We start from the raw sequence: 20,523 nt of genomic DNA on the forward strand, positions 1-20,523 counted from the left end.
TAATCGAGCTGTAAAACCGTCAATCACCAGGTGTAGTACAAACACTGAATTTTACCAGCTCGAAGCATGGCTATTTACTTGTATGTGTGGGAGAAGAATAAAAGAAAATCTGAACAAACACCCGATATACAAAACTGTACAGTTAGGTGGAGCCCAGGTAGGGACTTGTGAGGATTGGCCAGTGCTCCGCATGTTTTTCTTGCCGAACAATCAAACCAGTTGCTTTATTTTTGAAGGCGGAGACCAGGTGGTAGATTGCTCAACTGAGCAGTCATTAAAACTAAAGAAGAATCAAATTAGGTGCTCGTGCCATTTAGGAATACTGGGAGAGTAGTCACTGTGGAGTCTGACTGCATACAGTAATTGGGGGAAAAAAGAAGGTGGTTGCACTTAAGAAATTAGATGTTGGGTTTGAGGGTAACAAATATGCAAGGCTGTATTGAAGGATAAGCTTACATTATTGCAAAAGCCCCCAAATTATGATACAGACTTATTAATTATGAATGCCTGGCCTTATCTTATGCTTGTCCCACTAGCTCTTATAACTTCATTTAGCCTGTTTTTCTTCTTTCTTAGCCTTGGGGCTTTTTACCTTTCCTTCATACCTTACATTTCATTATGTCCTACTTTCTTGCCTCCTCCATGCCCATCTGGCTGGGCACTCATTGGTGGGCTGGCCCCTAGCAGACTGGCTGTCTCCCCTTTTCTGTCCCCACCTATCCCTCTACTGCCATTCAGATTTTTATTAGACCAATCAGGTAGGTGCCTTAGGCAGGCAAGGTAAAACAGCAACACATCTTTACATAGTTAAACATTTATTCTGCAACACAAACAAATGCAACACATCTTTGCATAGTTAAACAAATATTCTATGCCACAACAAGTCTGTTCTAAAAATTGAAGCTGTTTTTCAGAATTAGCTTCTCCCTTCTGTATTCGTGGACTGGGGATGGTGAGATAGTTTTTGCCTAGGAATGGTTGAGTACGAGTAGGGATAATGGCTGAAGCAAATAGCAGTTGAGAGACAATAAGCACAGGCCCTTTCTTTTCAAGGAGCTCACAGTGTAAACGGATGGTGAATAGGTGAGCTGTGGTGGATGACAGCAGTCAGGTGCTTAGCACCATCTTTTTCCTGTACTATACCGTGACTTTTTGTTCCATTTAGTCTTCAGAAATCCAGTTGAAGCTGGGAGTAGGAGTTTATGCCTATAATCCTGCACTCCTGAATCTGAGACAGGAGAATTATCACACATTCCAGGCTAACTTGGATTACACTCTGAAAAAACTAAAAACTAGAACAAATAAAAGATGGGCAGTGGTAACACACACCTTTAATCCCAGCACTGGGGGGGGGCGTTGTGTGCAGAGGCAGGCAGATCTCTGTGAGTTCAAGCCATCCTGGTCTACAGAGAGTTCCAAGACAGGCTTCAAAGTTACACAGAGAAACCATGTCTCAAACAAAAATGCAAATAAATAAAAAGGAGCTGGTATGGTGATACAAACCTGTATCTTCAGCACTCAGCAGGCTGAAAGATCTTAGTTCAAAGGCAAAGATTCGATACTGGAAAAGCAAAACCAAACAGAATAAAATCTAATCCTGGTATTAGGAGATGGAGTCAGGGAGATTGTCCCTGGGATACGGTCTGAGCCAGCCTACGATACTTGAGAACCCGTTTCAAAAGTTAAACAGAAATCCCCTCACAAACAAAAAGCAAAGTCCATTGAGTTAAGAGCTTCAGAATGATTTTCTACGTGACAGCCTAAATGAGGTAACTGATTTAGGGAAAATTTAAGGATGGAAGGCATCACTGAGGCTATAACTGGCTTGTTAGTAGTTGTTTAAAGAAACTCATGTTTCTTTTGATTATATTCTGTATTATGTTCTGCAAGTTTGGTTTATTTAAAGTAAAATTGACACTTGCCTGAAATTTGCTGGTTGTTTGTTGAGTTAATTATAAACTCTTCTGTGTGCACGTGTGCCTCTGTGTGTGTGTGTGTGTGTGTGTGAGAGAGAGAGAGAGAGAGAGAGAGAGAGAGAGAGAGAGAGAGAGAGAGAGAGAGAGAGAGAGAGAGAAGGAGGGAAAAGAAACAAGGAAGGAAAGGAGGCATGAGGAAGCAAGTACACACCTCGGTCATTCCCAATACTCCTTTCCTTGCTGTCTTTCTCTTTCCCTGAAAAACACTTAATCACAAGTAGATACATGTTTAGTTTTCCTCCCCAACTAAATCCGCATGCCATAATGATGGAGAGGTTGCACCTACAACAGTGCCTGAAATACTTACTAAACAAAGGAGGACAGGGGCAACAAAAAAAAACAGCTTTTTCTCTGCAAGCTGAAATTGGGGTAGGGGAAAAGCTGTAGAAGTCTAAGATCGTTTGAAGTGATCTGACTGGCAACACGAATCTATGAAAGTAAAGAAGTATGGGGTGTGTTTAAAACCAGTCTCCTAGAACATAAAGTACATTTACAGCCACAGTGGGAGGTAAGAATTACTAAAGCCAGTGGTTCTCAAAGGGGTCACCTAAGACCATTAGAAAACAGAAATATCTACATTGTGATTCATAACAGTAGCAAAATTACAGTTATGAAGTAGCAATTAAATAATTTTAGGGTCGAAGGTCACTACAACATGAGGAACTGTTGTCGTCGTCCCCCATGTCGTCGCCCTGTCCCCCTTCCTTGCCCCTTGTACTCAGAGATCCTCCTGCCTCTGCTGTCCGAGTGCTGGGTTAAAGGCGTGCGCCACCACCAACGCCTGGCCGAGGAACCCTATTAAAGGACCGTAGCATTAGGAAGATTGAGAAACACTGCTATAAAAAATGTTTTTTGAAAATCCAACTAAGATGTGTTCCTCCTGTTCTTACACCTCAAGTGCAGAAACCATTTTGTTGCTAAGTAAAAAACTACTTTCAACTCAAGCTTGTAACGGTCATACTCTAGACTGAGCGGGTGGACACATGTATGTGTCTCTTGCTTCCTGAGCCCTTATTCCATATGGGCTATGCTGCCTGCCTGCAGCAACCTTTTATACCGAATTCCCTTTTTTTCTTTTTCTTTTTTGGTTTTTATGAGACAGGGTTTCTCTGTATTGTTTTGGAGGCTGTTGGTTCAGCCCGGCTGAATTCTCATTTTTAAACTCTAGGCCATTCCCTAAGTCTATTTAAATGTCTTTATTAATTCTTCAGGATTGCTTTCCTGTTACCTCTCTGTGAAAAGCCATTTTTTTTCCACACATGCCTTTGCCATAATAAAGGAAGGTCAGTGTAGTAGGACCTTTGTGTCCACTGCAGTGTTTAGTAGTTCACTTGCTTCTAATAAGCATTCAGTAAATCTTTTTGAATGAGTAAATGCATTTAGGTATAGTTGGTAAGTACTGCTGATTAGAGTTGGCTGGGGATACCCTTTAAAAACTGCAGTCCTCTGGAATAGGACCATTTATTTAACATTGTGTTTGGTGGGTAGTTGACAGAAAATAAAGCATAGGCTGGCTGATAATGCCTTTCACTCACTTTCTTGTGTGACCTGTCCTTAGTTTGAAAGAGGTCTCACCTTATAGAGATATCTCATTTGACTCTAGCTTTAGGATAGCATGACATTGCATACGGTTAATGCTGACTTTTTGTTACTCTTCAAAGTCCAAAGCAGTAAATTAAGAATTTTCTTTTTGGAAGCTGGAGAGATGGCTTGGCAGGTAAGAGTACTTGCTGCTCTTGCAGAGGACCCAGTATCGTTCCTACAACTGCTTGTAACTTTTTTTTCTTGAGAATTAAAGCTTTATTATTGTACTAAGGTGGAAATGAGTGGCAAAGTATAGATGTAGCAGGCAGTCACCACTGTGGTTAGCGTCTTATGCCCATTTTGATGGCCATGAATGTACCAAAGGTTTCACCACTCTGCATCATGGTTTCCCAATGCTGCCCATCAGCTCCCAACCCTGAATTCAGATCCTGAGACAGGAGAAGGTGCCTGGGCCACCATGCACACAGTGTAACCCATGATAAAGCCCATCTTCACATGGTTGAAGCAGCTGGCCTGGGACTGCCAGTAGGGACCCACAACTACCGGGGCATACACCCTGCCTGTAACCCTTAATTCCAGAGAATCTGATGTTCTCCTGGCCTCTGTCACTCATACACATAAGATAAAAACTTAATAAACACCCATGCCTTTAATCCCAGCACTCAGGAGGCAGAGACAGGTGGATCTCTGAGTTTCAAGCCAGCCAGACCTACATACTGAGGTCAGTCTCATCACTCCACCTGGACAACCAAAAAACACAAAAACCAACAAATCACAAAACTTCTTATTTTAAAGAATTGTCTTTTTTTTTTCAGTTGCCTAATTAGGTGCCCCCCCAAACTGAACTTTGAGACAGGATCTATAGCCAAAACTAGCCTTGAACTCATGTAGTCCAGGGTAGTCTCAAATGCATGGTAAACTGTCCCTGCTTTCTGTTTGCTGGGATTACAGAAATGTGCCACCACTCCTGGTTCTAGGTAAAGCTTTCTGTATATGATTCATTTATTTATTTTGTTCATTTGAAATGGGGTCTTGTTGTTCTACAGTCCAATTAGACTTTGAAAGGTAGCATTCGTATGGTAAACTGCAGGAGTCTTTTCTGTAATGTTGGAACTGAGAGCAGCCCTTCCCAAAATAAAATAAAATTCCAGCTTCAATTAATCTGCTTTCAAGATTTAACGTGATTCCCCCTCTATGCTGCTTATATCTCCCATCATTTCATAGACTTGGTACTGTTGCTTTTCTTCCTTGTTTTTTGGCAGTTATTACTTTAAATATATTTTTTTCTAAGTAGGCTGTGATGCTGGGGTATTGATATTGCCAAAATCAACTTTGTCTTGTTTAAAATGATGCCACAAGCAAATTTAGGAGTCACCAATAAAACACATTGTATTTTGTATCCTCTTTTCATTGCAGTTTTTTGGTGAATACAGAGAGGTACAAGTTAGTGCCAATTTAAGCAATTTTCTTTAAACTAGCCTTTACTTAAGTGCCTGTTGGATACCAGGAGCTGCTCCAGGCCCAGGGAAAACAAAACAGATGCACTCTGAGCGCCTGTGGCCAGAGCAGCTGTAGTGTAGGCAGGAGCACTCTGCCAGAGTCCCAGGAAGCTCTTTACTAGGAGCCATTGGAACTCCCTGGCTGCAGAGGCTTTTTCCCCTTGCAGAAGCTTGGCGTGAGTGTAGAGTAGATGCTTAGTTTCACTGACTTATTTTTATGTTGCATTTCCCAAATGCAGGGTAGAAGGACAGCATGGAAGAGTGTTCCATACTTAACTGAGCTGATACAGACATTTGTGGAGTGCTGCGTTGTGGATTATTACTCAATAAAATGCTTGCTGAAAGAACTGTGCTGGGCTCTCCTACCCCCAATCCCACTCTGCACACACTTTATTTTAGAGGCGGCTAGTGAGAAAAGAACCAATAAAAAAGAAATCACATGCTTGGGAAAATGCAAGTGCTTGTTAAATTCACAGGAATACTCATACAAGAAGCCAGATAGATAGGTTGAAAGGGTGAAGCAAATATTGGGTTAGGGCTGGGGATGTAGTTCAGTGGTAGTGTTTGCTATGAGCTCTGGGTTCAATCACCAGTACCATAAAACAACAAACAAATCCATATAAAACAAATGAAAAAAAAAACAATAGGGAAAGTCACTGCCTTAGTTCATATTTGTTTTGCTTTAGTATTTCAGAAGTGGTTCTTAGCATATACTCCAATGAAAGCTTAACTCTTCCTTCCTTCCTTCCTTCCTTCCTTCCTTCCTTCCTTCCTTCCTTCCTTCCTTCATTCCTTCCCCCTCCCCCTGTTTTGCCCCCCCCCATTTGGTAAGGCAGTTTCTCAGTGTAGTCTACACTAGCCTCGAGCCTACAGTCTTCTGCCTCAGCCTCTAAGTGCTAAGATATATTTGAGATCTGAGATCCCCAAGTTAAATCAGAGGGTATCATCTATGTTTTCTATGTTGGCACTAGAGTGTTGGTCCATTTAGAAAGTGCAGGTGATTAGAATTCATATTTCAGGATACAGTTAAGTTTAGTGGGATAGTTGGGGAGACGGTTCAGTGGGTAAAGTGCTTGCCAAGCTAGTGTGAGATTAATAGTATTAATAAGAAAACCACTTAGAGTGTGACACACAGCAGGCCCACTCACTTGCTCTTATGCTGCCTCTGGGATGCAGTTAAGACTGCACTGGCCAGTGGTTAGTTATGTGTGCAGCATGTGTGATTTCAACCTCTGGGATACTACAAAGATCTGCTTGACTGAATATGCAAATAGGTAGAGAACTTTCCATTCTAAATCAGACGTGAAGAGCTAGTATGAAAAATGTCCCAGGATCAGCTTTGCATTCCTTTCCAACTTAACCATCAGCTCACAGTCCTGATGGTATTCACGAGGGGACTGACTAGCTAGCTCCATCTTAGTCCTTCTGCCTCAGCTCCTAGGACTAAAGCATTAGGACAAGTGTCTTCATCGGATATAGTGGTTCTGGACAGGTACTTTGAATTAATGATTTTTGGTTTCTTGTGCTACTAAATTCCATGCTTTTTTAACTTTTATTGTATGTAATTATTAAGTTGATTGGTCATAATATTAACTAGTATTAAATAATGCTTTCTTTAGATGTGTTTAGATATTTTTAAATCTTCTTCATCCCAAAAGACTGAGTTCATTTAATTTTAACAGAAGAAATAGAAGTAGTGTAAATTTACATGATTTTTTTTTTTGAGAGAGTCAATTTAGTAGCCCAGACTATCACCGCAATTGAAATTCTCCAGCCTCTGATTTCTGAGTGCTGGGTTACATGTTTGTGCCACCACGTCCTGATTTACAGTTTTTTTTGTTGTTGTTGTTTGGTGTTTCGAGACAAGGTTTCCTTGTATTGCTTTGGAGTTTGTCCTGGAACTCACTCTGTAGACCAGGCTGGCCTCGAACTCACAGAGATTCACCTGCCTCTGCCTCCCGAGTGCTGGGATTAAAGACATGCACCACCACTATCAGGCTTATGCTCAGATTTATCTCTAGCTGGCCTGGAACTCAGACATACTGCTTCTACCTCCCTATTGCTGGGATTAAAGGCATGTGTTATCATGACTGGCTAGTGGTTTTTAAGGGGTAAGGGTTGAATTACAGTCTCCTGCTCTATTCATTTCTAGAGTCTAAGTGTCTAGTTTCCTCCTTCTATCACAGTGGGATTGTAATAAAGCTGTAAACCTTGAGTGTATGGCTGTAATTAGTAGGTGACTCAAGGATCATAAAGTGACTTTATCTTTTATCTTATTATAATGTTATAAACTTTTTAAAAAGTACTTAATTTACTCCCACACAGGACACAGTAAACTGATAAAAGCCAAGATATTAAAGCCAGGATAATAGACAGCACTGGGCTCTGGTTACAACAGCCTCTTATATGTGTTAGCCAAGTTAATCCCCACATAAACTCTGAAATAGGCATGTCAATTCTGTGTCATTCAGAGAGGGCCAGTAAGAAAATAGCAGGGCTGGGGTCTACACCAAGGTATTTGAGAGTTCCTGTCTGAATTTTTCTTTTCTTCTCCACCTCTTTCTTTTTAGGTGCTAACCCCTGAACCCCAGGCCTCACACACAACACACAAGTGCTCTACCAGAAAGTGACTACCCTAACACCTCTTGATAAGATTTAGGAGGAAATTACAGGATTTCCATTGCTTCACTTCTTTGTGTTTTGGGGGCCTGGTTATCAGTGTGTCATAAAATATTTTCAAGGGTCTTTAGAAGAGCAGTAGAGGAGCCTGACTTGAACATTGTGTATTTGGATTTCAGAAGTATTTTCCAGTTTAGAAATGTCAAATTGGACCAAATTTAATAAGCTACATCCTAATTTGTTAATGTTTTTCTCAAGTCATTTTCTTTTTAAAAACTCTCCTTTCAGAGGAGCCCACCCTTTGCATTGTTGATAGAAGAAAAGCAAGGAAGTTTCTTTTTGTGGAGAGAGGAAATGGCTCCGCTCAGGACTTCATCCATATTAGGTATAAACTAAATATAGCTGTGTGATCCAGGGGTGAGGTCACACTTACACAGTTTCCTAAGCAGGGCTGACGAGGTCCGCCAGTACTTTTCAATCTGTCTCCCTGGTTGTTTGGCTCACTGAAAAGGCTACCACATGGCTTAGTCCTTTGGTCTTCAATATATACCTCTACCCCTTAAAATATACCAAACCAGCCGGGTGGTGGTGGCGCACGCCTTTAACCCCAGCACTAGGACGGCAGAGGCAGCCGGATCTCTGTGAGTTCGAGGCCAGCCTGGTCTACAACAAGAGCTAGTTCCAAGACAGCCTCCAAAGCCACAGAGACCCCCCCCCCCGCAATATATATGTCAAACCATTTATAGAGAATCTTGAGTAAACAACTAAAATTTCTTGGACCTTATCATCGTCATCTCATCATTCTCATTTTCAAGCTGGCGATGTAATTGTTAAACTTTTGTCAAAGATGTTTTTACTTGGGCTGGACTTATGTAAGAGACATGTTCATTGTAATTTTGTTCTTGTTGAGTGTTTTCACTGGTTAGATCCCAATGTAGTTAAGTGACAATAAGATTTGTTCTGATTGGTTGCTTATAGAGGTAGCAGAAGAACCAAAAGATGGGATAAATCTCCTGGTTTTGGCCAGAGCACATGTTGTTTTCAGATAAGGACTCTTAAAACTCCACTTCCCAAAGCATTTTTTCTGCTCACAGTAAATGTGTTCAGCTCTTGCAGCCCTTCCTAGAGCCCTTTGCAAGTGTGCCAAGACATGCTTCTAAGGGAAGCCTTGTGTTCATTTATGGCATATCTTCTTTTAGTTTTCTGAGACAGGGTTTCTCTATGTAACAGCCCTGGCTGTCCTGGAACTCGATTTGTAGACCAGGCTTTCATCGAACTCACACAAAACTGTCTGGTTCTGCCTCCCAAGTGCTGGAATTCCTTTAAAACAAAACAAAACAATAAAAACAACCAACTTTGAGAGGGGAATCTTATTCTAGCCCAGGATGGCTGTAACTTACTGTAGAGTTCAGGCTAGCCTCAAACAGTTTTGCCTCAGCCTTCCGAATGCTAGGATTTATAGTTATGAGAAGCCACCCTGGCCATATAAGGCACAACTTTAAAAAAGTGTTTGAAAATTTTTTTATGTAGACAGAGTCTGCTTCTAGTTCTGGCTGATCTGAAATTGCAGCGCTGGCCTTGGCCACCCAAGTGCTGTGCTACAATACCTGACGGCTCATGGCATCTTATGAGAAATAGCTTAGAGCAGAACTTACACTTAACAATCTCAAGGGCCTTAGGGAGTCAGTTTATGGAAGCCAGATGTTCTCTGAACATCAGTTGAAATAGGTCTGCACCCTTCTCTGACCTTGCTGCCTTAGCAGAGCGAAAACCTTCTCTCTGGTCCAGCAGCTAGTGCCCATTCTGCCATTCATCCGAATCATTTCTCAGCTTCTTTGTTGTTCCTGCCTGTGTGAATTCCAGGAGTTCAGGATCAGGGGTGTACTGGTTAATCTTCACTAGGTCTTACTTAACCAAGAGGTCAAGAAGTTGTGTGATGATCAGTCTTCATTGTTAACTGGCTGAACTTGTAATCACTCAGGATTCACACCTGGGAGTATCCAAGGGCATTTCTAGAGAGGTGTAATTGAGGATTGAAGCTCTGCCCCAAATGTGGGTACCCTCCTCATGTGCTGGAATAAGAAGGGGGAAAGGAGAAAACCAGCTGTATACCATCATCCATTTGTGTGTTTCCTAATGTTGGATGCAGAGTGGCCAGATCCACTTCCTGCAGTGCCTTGCCTTCTGTGATAGACTGTCGCCTCTCCATTGTGAGCCAAGCAAATTCTTCCTTAAACTGCTTTTGTCAGGTGTGTTGTCATAGTAATGAGAAAAATGAGTCTATCTGGTCTTTTATAACTCCTGCTTACCACAGTAGGATAAATGGTGATATAGGAGATAATCCATTAACTCCCTAAATTTTTGTTAGGGTTCTGAGGCAAACTTTTATGCATATTATAGGTATAAAAGCATGCAAAGAATATTATGTCTGTTGCTGGTGTTCCATCATAGCAACACCACAGATAAAAGTCCATTTGGTCTTTAAGCTTACAACATGCAATTTGGGTTTGGCCAGAAGCTTATTCTATAGCCCACTGGTCTCAATTTAATAACAGGTTAGTAAGGAGGGTTAAAGTCTTAAAGTCATGTAACTGGCAGGCCAGGCTTAACTCCTGCATGTATGGTGATGGGTCTCTGCTGTTGTCTGTAAAGTGGGTGCTGTCTAGTCTAGGTTTGTTTTATATGCCTAGATTGTAATTGTTGCCTTGGGCTTAAGAGTGTGTGTGTGTTAGAGTGCTTGCCTAGCATGCTTTTGAGGCTCAGGAGCCGATTCCCAGTCCTGCATAAATCAGTCTGATGGCCCATGCATGTGACCCCTGTAATAGGAAGGTAGACAGGAGACTCAGAAGTTCACTGTCATCTTGTCTGTGAAGTGAAGTCAAGGCCAGCCTTTGACCCTGTCTCAAAAAAAGGGGAGTGGGAGGTGGGGGAGAAAGTTGAGACCTGAGATTCCATAGTCTGGTCCAGAGAATTAACTTTTTAGTTAGACATAGTTAGTTGACTGGAAAACAAATGTAGATGAATCAAAGTGTTTAGCAATATGGAGGCAGAAGCTGAAAACTTCCAGGTGAACTACCTCAATGACAAAGGATTTTATTGTTTGTATCTAAAGTAAGGCAGACATAGAGGTATTGGTTTTTTCGAGATAGGGTTTCTCTGTATTGTTTTGGAGGCTGTCCCGGAACTCACTCTATAGACCAGGCCGGCCTCGAAGTCACAAAAATCTGCCTGCCTCTGCCTCCCAAGTGCTGCTGGGATTAAAGGCGTGTACCACCACCAACTGGCTAAGGTATTGTTTTTTTTTTAATATAATCTTTATTTTTATTTTATTTGCATTGGTGTTTTGCCTGCATGTATGTCTATATAAGAGTGTCAGGGCCTGGAGTTACAGACAATTATTAGTTGCCATGTGGTGCTGGGAATTGAACCCAGGTCCTCTGGAAAAGCAGTCAGTGCTCTTAACCACTGAGTCATCTCTCCAGCCCCTAAGGTATTGTTTAAATTTGCCTTTATCATATTTTTGAGGGAACTTGTCTTTAAAATAGTAACTAAAGTTTCAGTAATAAACATGCTATCTTTTATTAAATTATGTATTTTTATTTTGTGTGCATTACTGTGAAGATATCAGATCCCCTGGAACTGTAATTACAGACAGCTGTGAGCTGCTATGTGGGTGCTAGGAATTGAACTCAGGTCCTCTGGAAGAGCAGCCAGTGCTCTTAACCTCTGAGCCATCTCTCCAGCCCAATAAACATGCTGTCTTAATACTCTTCAGATAAAAAAAAATAGGTCTGCTAAGGAAGTAAAATAGGAATAGGAATATTAAGTTTTAATAGCTGAAGTAAGATAATTTTGTTTATAATAATTAAATTACATTTTTCAAGTGTAGCCTTGGCTGTCCTGGAACTCACTCTATAGACTAGACTGGCCTTGAACTCCAAGATCTACTTGCCTCTGCCTCCTGAGTGCTGGGATTAAAAGCATGTACCACCACCACTTGGTGCTAATTCTGTTTTTAAAGTTTACCCTCATATAAATGTATTTAGGCTCTGAATTTGTTTTGTTTTGTGTTTGAAACAGGGTCTTATGTAGCTCAGGCTAGCCGTGAACTCAAAATAGTCCTCCTATCTCAGACCTTACAACGTATAATCTGCTAAAGAAAGAAAAAACTACTGAGAAAACATATATTTTTGGAAGGGAAGAATTCATAGTTGAACTCTTAGTCAAGTGTTTACACTGGCCTTTGTATTCCCAGTTACTTAGGATGTTGAGGCAGGAGGGTCACAGTTTAGGGTTGCCTGTGCTAACAGTGAATTCCTTCCCCCTCTGGGCATGTCCTCAAGACCCTGGCTCAAGAAGTCAAAAGAGAGCTGCTGATGTAGGTCAGTGGTGGAATGCCTGCCTAAAATGTGCAGAGCCCTGGGTTCAATCCCACTCCTGGGGTTGGGAGTTGGCAGCAAAACCAAAGGAAACAAAAAGGAAATAGCTGTTACACATTAAATTTGGGTAGTTGGCCTGGAGAGATGGGCCATGGGACTGGAGAGATGGCTCAACCCTTAAGAGCACAGGTTCAATTCCCAGTAACCACATGGCAGCTCACAACTATCTGTAATTCCAGTTCCAGGGGACCTAACTAACACCCATGATAAAACACCAATGCACATAAAATAAAAATAAATACATAAAAAAATAAATTTAGAAGCCAGCAAGATGGCTCAACTCATAAAGGTGCTATTTCAGTCAAGTCTGAAGACCTCAATTCAGTCCTTGGGTCCCCAAGGTGGAAGGAGAGAACCAATTCCTGAAAGGTCCCTGACCTCCACAAGTATTATACAGATACACATAATAAACATAATAAAAAGATTAAAAAAACAAATTTAGGTAGCTGCCATAGCACAGATGGGAGGAAGTTTTCATTGTTTTTAATTATTTATTCCCAGCATTCTTATAATTTAGGTTGTAGTTATATTTATGCTAAGTTGGCACTGGGGAAATTGGGTTGCTGGATTTGGCTTGCGGAAGAATTTCATGCATCCCCTTCATCGTCAGTTGATAAACAAGGGAGGACATTAGGGAATTAATTTATCTTTGGTTAGAAGATACTTACAGAATGATGGCTATGCCTGCACGGTGGTTTGAACCTGTAATTCCAGCACTGGGGAGGCTGACACAGTGGACGTGACACAGTGGATAGGGTCTCACTGCATCTACTTCCATGGAATTGTCCTTTTCATCTACACAAGTGTGCCCTGGGATACATGTGTACACACATACACACACTCACTCTCTCTCTAAATAGACAATAATGGAGTCTTACTGGCTGGGCCACCACACCTGTGATCCCAGCACCCGAGAGGCTGAGTTAGGAGTACCATAAAGCAAGGTTAATATGTAATATAGTCACTCCTAGATATGTCACAATGAAGACTATTTTGTTTTCAAGATTAGCTTGCGCTACATAAGACCCCTATCTCAAACACAAAACAAATTCAGAGCCATTCATGATGGTGAAAGCCCATAATATCAGTTCAGCAGCTAAAGAGGCAGCATCTTGAGTTTGAGGACTAAGTGACAGTCCTGGACTTTGCAGGCAGCTGCACTCACACCCACACACAGGCACAAATAAATACATGAGTAAAAATAAGCAGGGTCTGGAATGAACCGCTATGTTTGGATAGCCTAGATGCCTTCTGCATGTGTTTGCACATAGGCACATCTTCCCTAACGTTGCCAATTTAGTTCTATTGATACACCCTGTTTTCTTCAATTTCTTAGCTATAATCTGTTGTGGTTCATTAAATGAGAAAAACTTGTGCCTGAAATAAGAACAAGTCATTCAGAAGAGCTGGGGTGTGGAATTGGTCTGTCTGGATCATATCTTCAGTCTGTGGTTGTGGTGACATGACATGGCAGAAGTTTCCCAGGGGCTTTTTTTAATGTAGACATCCACCCTAGAGCACAAAGGGAAATGCCCACGGGTGACACTTGTACCCAAACCATGTCCAATTAGAATTGATATGGACTATACTTAGTAAATATGCACTAGACTGTGAAGACGTCACGAATGCCTTTCTTCTCTCTCTCTCTCTCTCTCTCTCTCTCTCTCTCTCTCTCTCTCTCTCTCTCTCTCTCTCTCTCTCTCATTAAAGACATGCACCACCAACTCTGGGTTAATGCTTTATATTGATGATATTTTAGATGTGCTGAATTAAGTAAAGATAGTATTTATAGTGGACCGTTGTGATGCATGTGATGCTGTAAATCCCAGCACCTGGGAGGCAGAGGCAGTGTGAGGCCAGGTTGGTCTACACAGTGAGTTTCAGGGCAGCCAGGACTATATAGTGAGATCCTGCTTCAAAAAAAAAAAAAAAAAGAAGAGGAAAATTATTTACATTAATTTTATTTGTTTGATTTTTGAGGCGGGGTCTCACTATATAGTCCCAAGTGATCTGGAACTCACAATAATCTTTGTTTTAGTTTTTAAAGATTTGTTTTTATTTATGTGTATATGTCTGTGTGAATGTATACTGCGTGTGCAGGTGTTTGGAGGCCAGCTGGAATTACAGGCATTTATGAGTTGCCTGACATTACTGTAAACTCAGGTCCATTGGAAGAGCAGCAAGAGCTCTTAACCACTGAGCCAATTCTTCAGCCATTTGTTTAGTGTTTTTTTGTTTTGTTTTGTTTTGTTTTTCGAGACAGGGTTTCTCTGTATTGCTTTGGAGGTTGTCCTAGAACTTGCTCCTGTAGACCAGGCTGGCCTTGAACTCACAGAGATCCGCCTGCCTCTGCCTCCCAAGTGCTGGGATTAAAGGCATGAGCCACCGACGCCTGGTTTATTTAATGTTTTGTGATAGGGTCTCACCTCAAACATGCTATCCTTTTGCCTCAGTGCTGGGATTTCCAGGGATGTGTTGCTAGTCCTTACAGTTTTCCGCCTTTCCTTTTCCTTCTCCTGCTGGGGAGCATGGTCTCCCCTATAGCCCAGGCTGCCCAGACTTGTGCAGACCAGGCTGTCTCAGAACTGGCAGCAGTTCTCCAGCTTGAATGCAGGGATTGCAGTTGCATCCATTTCTTTTTCCTAAACAGGGTCTCTTGTGTTGCTGATCTTGACTTCACCGTAAAGCTGAGCATGACCATGAATTCCTGGTACTCCTACCTCCTCCCTACCTCCCCCCTCCTCCCCAGTGCTGGACTTACAATGTGTCTTTATTGGAGAATTTGGAAGAAAAAAAGTCAAGGCCTTAAATATATATGGTTTATAATTTCTTCTGAAGAAATAGCAGTCACTGCTTCTCCTGGACAGTGAATAGATACGCAGAACCATAGTTTCCATTGTGGTCCTGCTCTGCTCAGAGTGTTGGGGTGTTCTCCATCTGACATGGTCTTTTTAAAAAGGATTCCGGCTGGCACAGCCGGGTCTGATTTTAGTACAGATTAGATCCCTCCTTTCCTGTCCAGCATGAGCTTCGAGTGTAGGGAGCCAGAGGTCTGGGGCATTCTCTAGCATAGTTAATTCCCTCCAGTAATGAACTCAGTATTTTAAAATTCAAGTTTTCTTGTGTTTAAGCATTTTAATATTTGTGCAGCATTTATAAACTTTTGGTGCATTTTCTTTTTCTTTTTTTCTAAGAGTCTCTCTGTATAACAGCTCTGATATCCTGGAATTCCATTTGTGGACCAAGCTGGCCTCAAACTCATAGAGATCTGTTTGCCTTTGCCTCCCAAGTGTTGGAATTGAAGATGTGTCCCACCATCACCAGGCTGCATTTTCTTAAATGTGAAAAAGAAAACCCCCCACCTTCTTATTCATACCTCCCCCTCCCCCTAAGTGCGCGCTGTGTCTTGAAGGGCTGGGCACTGTTCTGCAGCCCGCTATAGCTCTCCTTCCCTACCTGAGGCTTTTCTTCACCCAGGTGTTTAACCCAAAGGCTCTAAAGCCCTTGAGCACAGGATTGTACTTTTGTGGTTTAGTTTGACCACATTTTCTATCTCCATTGCCTCTAACAGTCTTGCCCATCCTGGCTCCCATATGTGTGTCATCAGTTCCACACCTGCAGCCTTGTTTTTCACGTGGTAGGCTCTTTTTGCCTTAAATGGAAATTGGTCTTTGGCCTCGGTGTCTCTCAATTCCTTTCATTCCTTTCTTCAGTGATGACCTATTGTCCTGTGCCTCAATCTCACTGCATCATCTTCCTCCTGCCACACCCATCGGCTCAGAACTACACTCTGTATTTTTACTGACTACTTTCCACATGTTGACAATATTCTTAGAAATTTTCATCTATTTACTTATTAATAGCTATAATAATTTGAAGTGCATGGTCTTTTTTTTTTTTTTTTTTTTTTTTTTGAGACAGGTTTTTCTGTGGCTTTGGAGCCTGTCCTGGAACTAGCTCCTGTAGACCAGGCTGGTCTCAAACTCACAGAGATCCACCAGCCTCTGCTTCCCAAGTGCTGGGATTAAAGGCGTGTGCCACCAATGCCTGACTTTTTTTGGGGGGGGTCATTCTTCCCCATTTTATGGAGAAAAAACTTGAGAGAACTAGAGCGGTTAGATAAGTCTCCAGTATCACACACACACAGGTAGTTAAGTAGAAGCACCTGTGTGCTTCAAACCGGGCTTTCTGCTTTCATTCTTTGCTAGAGACATGGAGGTCAATGCTCTTGATGGGCTGGGCCTGTGGCACATACCTTTAATTCCAGAATTTGGGAGTCAGAGGCTGTCGGATCTAGCTTTAATCTACAGAGTGCATCCTATGGCAGCCAGGGCTGCATAGAGAAATCCTGACTCGAAAAAAGAGAGAAAGCTCTTATCAAGCAAACCAATGAATTGTTTCTTCTTTGAGCATAAAAATCTGCCTTTTTAATGTGGTTTCGGATGTCTTTTGTAGCTAGTCTTGTGCTCATTGAGCCCAGTCAGAAACTCCGTTTTTCTTAGTCTAGGCGATGTCTGTGAGCATTTTTTTTTTTTTTTTGAGACAGGGTTTCTCTGTATTGTTTTGGAGGCTGTCCTGGAACTCGTTCTGTAAATCAGGCTGGCCTAGAACTCACAGAGATCCTCCTGCCTCTGCCTCCGGAGTGCGGGGATTAAAGGCGTGCGCCACCAACGCCCTGCTTGTCTGTGAGCATCTTATCTGAAGCAGGGCCCTGTCTGTTCTCTGAGTACTTGGCTGCCCTTAGGCGCTCAGTGCTGTTGGAATATTTATCTTGATATTACCTGTTTTTTCATGAGATCAGGTCTGTTCATTCCCACTGTTAGCCTGCTGCAGTGCTTGGGAGCAACGCTGAGAAAACAGAGCTGGGGTCCAGACACAGGGCATTCTGTACGATGTTCTGCTCTCAGACCTTGGGGGACAAATGCTACCCGGCTCACTCACAGCTTAGAGTAGTCTAGATGACAGCCCGCGGGAAAGAGCTAATTATAGGTGTAGCGGCACTCTGGGTTGCTGCTGCTGCTTCTGTACTCAAATGAAGAGCTTCCCTTCCTTATCCTCATCACACATTCTTCCACTCTTCATACTGTGCTGCCCCTTTGGAAGTAGTGGAGATTAAATCCCTTGATCTAATCCCAGCCCTTTCAGCCAGTCTAAACTGGAGGGAAATGACAATATTGATTCAGCTAATTGTGATTGTGAATAACAGAAAATCTGAGTGAGTTTAGTGTGGCTTCAACAGTCAAGGAAATACATCGGTAAAAATACGGTCCAGGATATGGGGTATAGTGCTGCTGGGGTTCCCTGAGATCACAGCAGGGACCTCCTCTAAGGGAGGAGGCAGAGAGCTCTGCCAGATCTCAGCTTTATGTTTGTGTGTGTGTGTGTGTGTGTGTGTGTGTGTGTGTGTGTGTGTGTGTGTGTGTGTGTGTGTCTGGGACCTTTTCTTTTAAAAATAGAACTATTAGTCACAGTTGGTAGCTGAATCAGAATTTGGTCATTTACCAAGGAAACAGACAACAAGCATCTTGAAGCGTCTTTCCCAGCTCTACAGGTGTGAGTGACCATGGGTAGCTGTGACCATGGGTAGCTGTGACCATGGGTAGCTGTGACCATGGGTAGCTGTGACCATGGGTAGCTGTGACCATGGGTAGCTGTGACCATGGGTAGCTGTGACCATGGGTAGCTGTGACCATGGGTAGCTGTGACCATGGGTAGCTGTGACCATGGGTAGCTGTGACCATGGGTAGCTGTGACCATGGGTAGCTGTGACCATGGGTAGCTGTGACCATGGGTAGCTGTGACCATGGGTAGCTGTGACCACGAGCAGCTGTGATGAGGAGGATGCTTTAGACTTGCACTTAGCCGGGGCATTTAGCTAAAACAGTTGGCCCATTTTAGTTAACAAAGTAAGTTTGATTCCAGGTGACCTTGGTAGTAATGGGTTAGGTTTGTTTCAGATAGGGGAAGAGTAGCTGCTGTACTTCAGGTTAATTCCTCCACATTTTAAATTAAAGAATAATATGAAATTTTTGGGGGGGAGGGGATAGGGTTTCTCTGTGTAGATGAGGCTGTCTCAAACTCAGAGATCCACTTGCCTCTGCCTCCTGAGTGCTGGGATTAAAGGCATGTGCCACCAGGCAATTATGTCACTTTTGAGAAAATGTTAAACAAGTGTTACTTCAGTGTATTTTAGGCTAAAAGTTTCACCGATTTCTCATCAGAGTAAGCACTGTAGACTACAGGTAATGGAAGGCAGGAGTCAAGTCTTGCTCTCATTGGATCTCTGGTGTTCATTTGGGTCTTCACAGGATTAGGGAATGGACAAAAAATGTTTGTGTTAGTATGCAAGTAAAGACCAGAGACCAGCCTTGGCTACTGTTCTGCAGGAACTGCCACCATTTTTCTTCGCAGTTTTATTTGATGTATATAGATGTTTTTTCCACCTACATGACTGTGCATCAATGATGTACCTGGTACCTGCTGAAGCCAGAAGGAGGTGTCAGGTCTGTGGAGCCAGAATTCTAGACAGATGTGGGTGCTGGGAATTGAACCTGGGTCCTCTGGAAGAGCAGCAGGCGCTCTTAATCACTGAGCCATCTCTTTATCCTAGCCCACTCCCCAGCCTCCACCCACTTTAAAAATATTAATTTTTATATTTGTTTATGTTTATATGCACTTCCATGCAGGTACCATAGGAGGCCAGAAGTTTTCAGTGGACTCTAAGAACTGAACTCAGTCCTCTGCTAGAGCAGGAAGTGCTCTTAACTGCTGAGCCATCTCTTTAGACCCTAGATGTCATGTAGCAAGCACAGGCTGGCTTTTCTTCAATGGCTTTATAGCTGAAGATGAGCTCCAATTTCTGATCCCCTTCTCCCTGCTGAGTGGTAGGGTTAGAGGCCAGACGTGCGCTATTATTGTTAGCAGCTAGGCACATGCTGGCCCCTTTCCTTGGGGAGGACCTGGCAAACAGTGCCCTGGCACTGTAGTAAGAAGTTCACTTTAGCCAGGCAGTGGTGGCGCACGCCTTTAATCCCAGCACTGGGGAGGCAGAGGCAGACGGATCTCTGTGAGTTCGAGGACAGCCTGGTCTACAAGAGCTAGCTAGCTTCAGGACAGTCTCCAAAGCCATCGAGAAACCCTCCCCCCTAAAAAGTTCCCTTTAAAAGACAAGCCCCGCCTACTCCCTCTCTTTCCCACTGTCCCTCTGAAGAGGCAGGCAGGCCTCCTTTCCCCTCTCTCCTCTTCCTCCTTTCCCCTCTCCCCCCTTTTCTCTCACCTCTCCCCCTTCCCTTCCCCTAATAAAACGTCCCATGTAAGTTCTGCCTGCAGGGTGTATTTACTTCTCACCCGCCATGGGATCCATCCAGGTCCCCCTCATGCTGCAGATCATAACAATTGTGCCCAGTTTTAAAAAATTTAATTTTAAATGGTTGAGAAATAGTGATGTAGTTTGGTAGTGTGCTTATCCCATCACCAAGAAAGAGTTTTTTTCTTTCTTTTTTTTTTTTCAATTAAACTCACTGAGATCCACCTGTTTCTGTCTCTGAAACACTGAGATTAAAGGCTAGCACCGACGGGCGGTGGTGGCGGACGCCTTTAATCCCAGCACTCGGGAGGCAGAGGCAGGCGGATCTCTGTAAGTTTGAGACCAGCCTGGACTACCAAGCGAGTTCCAGGACAGCCTCCAAAGCCACAGAGAAACCCTGTCTCGAAAAACCAAAAAAAAAAAAAAAAAAAAAAAAAGGCTAGCACCACCATACTTGACCGGTTTTTGAATTTCAAAGTCTAGTTTTTTGTTTTTGTTTTTTTTTGTTTTGTTTTTTTTTTTTTTTTTTTTGAGAAAGGGTTTCACTGTGTAGCCTTGACTTGACTGGCTTGGAATTTGCTATGTAGACCATGCTTGAACTCACAGAGATCCTCTTGCTTTTGCCTCCCTGAGAGCTGGTATTAAAGGCATGCACCATCACTATGGGCCAAGAAGCATTCTTTTAATAGGGGGTAGGAGAATCTCACTGTTACAACTTACCAATTGGTTGTCAGTTACTGACCTTCAAAGAGCAGAGTCCAAAGGAGAGTTTAACTGTGGGGGAAATTCTTTCCAGGATTTTTTCCCCCTCAGATTTTTTCCCTTTGACAGTGTTTATGAAAATACAATGTACCCACCAAATGCATCAGACTTTGAATTACTAGAAGAAGTGTTGTGTAAAAACTGCAATGTCAGACCCCCACTGCAGGTGACCTGAATCACACCAGAAGGCTTCTGGTAATTTGCATTTAAATGAATTTAATTGAAAACTTTGTTTCTGAGTGTTTGAGACTCCTGCTTCTGTGGACTTCTCAAAGATTCCCTCATCTCCAGAGCTTTTCCATATTCATTCTGTTTGTTACAGGAGAATTATACATGCTGGAAAGTAAGAAAGGGCATACAATGAACAGCAGCCTCAG

General features: G+C 42.6%; 1 protein-coding gene and 1 pseudogene across 1 annotated transcript in view; one reads left to right on the top strand and one right to left on the bottom strand.

The window, feature by feature from the left end:
* Nucleotides 1-20,523, top strand: part of Clic4 (chloride intracellular channel 4) — a 61,157-nt gene that overhangs the window by 7,261 nt on the left and 33,373 nt on the right. The window lies entirely within an intron of this gene.
* LOC106021907 lies at nucleotides 3,842-19,432 on the bottom strand (annotated as a pseudogene).

This window comes from Mesocricetus auratus, unplaced genomic scaffold (genome assembly GCF_017639785.1).
Source record: "Mesocricetus auratus isolate SY011 unplaced genomic scaffold, BCM_Maur_2.0 Super-Scaffold_100014, whole genome shotgun sequence".
NCBI classification, from domain to species: domain Eukaryota; kingdom Metazoa; phylum Chordata; class Mammalia; order Rodentia; family Cricetidae; genus Mesocricetus; species Mesocricetus auratus.